This window comes from Pterocles gutturalis, unplaced genomic scaffold, assembly GCF_000699245.1.
Source record: "Pterocles gutturalis isolate BGI_N339 unplaced genomic scaffold, ASM69924v1 scaffold4717, whole genome shotgun sequence".
Lineage (NCBI taxonomy): Eukaryota > Metazoa > Chordata > Aves > Pterocliformes > Pteroclidae > Pterocles > Pterocles gutturalis.
The window spans coordinates 28,044-31,492 of record NW_010112585.1 but is presented as its reverse complement, the minus strand read 5'-3'; positions in this window follow the sequence as shown (position 1 = coordinate 31,492).

Below are 3,449 nucleotides of genomic sequence, written 5' to 3'. Positions count from 1 at the left end.
GGTTTTTAATTTCCGGGGGTTTTAATTTCTGGGGATTTTACAGTAAAGGGCTAATTCAGTTTGGTGCTGTCCTTGTCTCCCCATTGTGCTGCAATAGCACATGGTGTCCGTGGGTCCGGCTGCTCCTCCAGCTGGGCTGGGCTCCAGCAAGCAGAGGGGTGCCAGGGCAGGTGACACCTTGGCCAAAGCCTGGCTTGTTCTGCAGAAGCTGAAACAACTTCATAAAAAGTCCCTTTGGCTGCACCCTCCACTTTTCCCAAGCAGAGCCATGTCCCACCCCGGTGCATCCCTTGGAGCCAGGGTGAGACATGGGATGCTGGATGGTCTCCAGGGATGCAGCGATGTTCAGGAAACTCGAGTGGGAAGCTGCACGTAAAAGCAAAGGGGTGTGGGTTAATTTAAGCAATGCACAGCTGAGGCACTTCGACAACTACGCTTTGTCCTCTGCAAACATCACACAATGGTTTGGGTTGGAAGGGACCTTAAAGCTCATCTAGTTCCAACCCCCCTGCCATGGGCAGGGACACCTCCCACTAGCCCAGGTTGCCCAAAGCCTCATCCAGCCTGGCCTTGAACCCCTCCAGGGATGGGGCACCCACAGCTTCTCTGGGCACCCTGGGCCAGCGTCCCACCACCCTCACAGTGAAGAATTTCTTCCTTAATGGTTGGGGTTGGAAGGCAGCATCAGCACCATTAGGCTGGGAGCATCCGTCATCCCAGACAATGCTGAAACACTCAGGATTGGTTTACAAACACTGGTTTTTCACACTTCTGTAGCTCAGGTGTGACCTTGCGAGGTGCTGAGCAGCTTCACACCCCAGGCAGGATTTACACCGTGCAGGTGATGGGCTGAGTTTGCTTTCAAACAACCCGGCAAAGCCTTTCCCGCTTGTGCAATCCGGAGGTTTTGCGGAGCACTGGGGATGCGTGGCTGTCACCGGGGATGAAGCAGAGCAGATGTCCCTCTGGGCCGGGATCCTTCCAGCGCAGCCAGCCCTGGGAAAGGCACCAGTTAAAATAACAATTTATTCTGCCTGGTGTCATTCAGGAGGGTGGAAGGATCCCAGAGCAGCCCTGCCTGGGTTCCTGCTTTTTGTCATGGGAGGATGACTGCTCTCCCAGCTGGGGATGTTTTAGGGTTTTTTTTTTTTTTACTCTTTCCACTGTTTCCTTGGGCACTTTTTTCCTGCCTGTTGGGGAAGTCTGGGAATCGGATGCATCCCTTGTTTTGCCCATCCATTTCCCCTTCCTTGCATATAGAAAAAGAAATTAAAGGCAAGAAAAAAAAAAAAAAAAGATGAATTTATAACATAGAAATATGGCTTCAAGGAAGTTATTTGGAGCCCAGGCGTGATGCTCACTGTTACCCTCCACGGTGGGCACCGGTACTCTTCCCGCATCACTCAGTGGCAGAAGCGGTTCCCGTAAGGGAAATGTGATTTTATCCTAGGGATGCTCCTGGAATGGTGGGGAAAATGGTATTTCAGTGTTCATCTTGCAAGCTGTGTGCTGTCCTGGGTTGCACGCCAGGTGCACCAGGGCTCGCTTTGCCGTGCACTGGCCTGGGGGAAAGTGTCGCCTTGTGCCTCAGTTTCCCCAAAAGCAGAGTGGGATGCAGTACCTCAGTGCACGATGGAGAAACGCCGGCTGCTGTAGGACGGGGTCCTATTACAGCAGGAGAAACTCAAACATTTCCTTAAAGCAACCCCAGTGCCACCCTGTCACCTTTATTTGTTTGCTTTGGCCCGGAAAGCAGGGCAGGGTCCCCCCAGGGGCGTGATGGCTGTCCCCTACGGCAGCCCCTGCCCCCCCCGCGCCAGCCCGTGCCCCCTCGCTCACGGGTGGCACCCGTGTTTATTTACCCTTTCATCACCCCATCACCGTGCCCTGCCATGTCGCAGGCGCCAGCCCGCGGGCTGCCAGCCCTGTTTGATTTGGCAGGAGCCGGAGATTAACCTCTGGCTAAAAGAGCCCCGTGCCAGCCCCACGTCTGCCCGGGGTGGCCTTGCGTGCTCTTAGAGCATCTCCTGTGGAGATTTTTTGGTGGAGCCAGGGCTGCCTGCACCGCTTGATATCGTAGAAGGAGAGCATGCTATTCTGCTGGTGGGAATGGTCCTGTCACCTCCAGGTGTTGCCACCAGGCACCCGTCACCCTCGACTTTCTTGGCTCTGCTCTCCAAAGCCACGATGCAGAAGAGCAGGAGCAGAAAAATGGCAGATCATAGAATCACAGGATGGTTTGGATCAGAAGGGACCTTAGAGACCACCCAGTCCCACCCCCTGCCATGGGCAGGGACACCTCCCACTAGCCCAGGTTGCCCAAAGCCTCATCCAGCCTGGCCTTGAACCCCTCCAGGGATGGGGCATCCACAGCTTCTCTGGGCAACCTGGGCCACTGCCTCACCCCCCGCACAGGAAAACATTTCTTCCTCAGATCCAGTCTAAATCTGCCCTCTTCCAGTTTAAATCCATTACCTCTCGTCCTGTTGCTACGTGCCCTTGTAAAAAGTCCCTCCCCAGCCTTCCTGTAGGTCCCCCTCAGGTACGTGTCCGCAAGCTGCGGGTCCCGCGTTGGGACTGATCAGCTCAGGAAGCTGCACATTTATGATGTGAGCGGGCAGCCCTGCTTTGGGGTGCTCTGCCCAGCCAGTATCGCTTTCTGCCCTCGGCGGTGTTATTGCATCTGTCTTCTGGCCGTACCGGGGAGCTCGGGCACCGAGCAGGATCCCTGTGCTGAGCTCTGAGCCACCGACCGAAGAAAGGGGCTCTTCAGGTGCCGGCCAGGAGTTTCCATTTCAGCCTGGCTGTGCTCACTGTGTTATCCCAAGGAAATTGCAGATTTGGGCTTTTACTGGTTCCCAGTCTCCACGGCGGGTTTCCCAGCCCAGCGGGACAGTGCTGCAGCTCAACGGAGCGGTGCCAGCTCTGCCGCCCTGCCCGCTGCCACGGGGCCAACTCACATAAAACTTGGATTTTTTTGGCGAGTAGCAAACCCTCTGATTTCCAGCTAGACGTTGGCAGTGAGAGGGAGAGGCTTCAGCCCCACACATTCCTGTTTTCTGGTGAGTTTTCATCGATTCAGACCGCAGAAGGTGAATTTATTGTGACTTTCTGCCCTTTTTCTCTGAGTATTTGGTGGAAAATGGGTGCTGAGCTGCCACGTGAAGGGCGGTGAAAGCAGATGGCAGGGGATGTGGCTGGCTCTCAGGATACTCAAAATTGGGGTTTTCTTTAGGAGGTGCCACTGCTGCTGCCCGAGGATGGGTGACAGCGACGGCACCGTGTCACTCTGCCACCGGCGGTGTTCCGGCTGGCTGCCCTGCCACACGTGTTTCCTCCCAAGCTCACAAAAACCTGTTTTCATGCTTTAATCAAGACCTCATGCAAAATCCCCGCTCTCCGAACGCTCTCTTCATGCAAACGCCGCGCGGGAGAAGTGCGAACAGGAC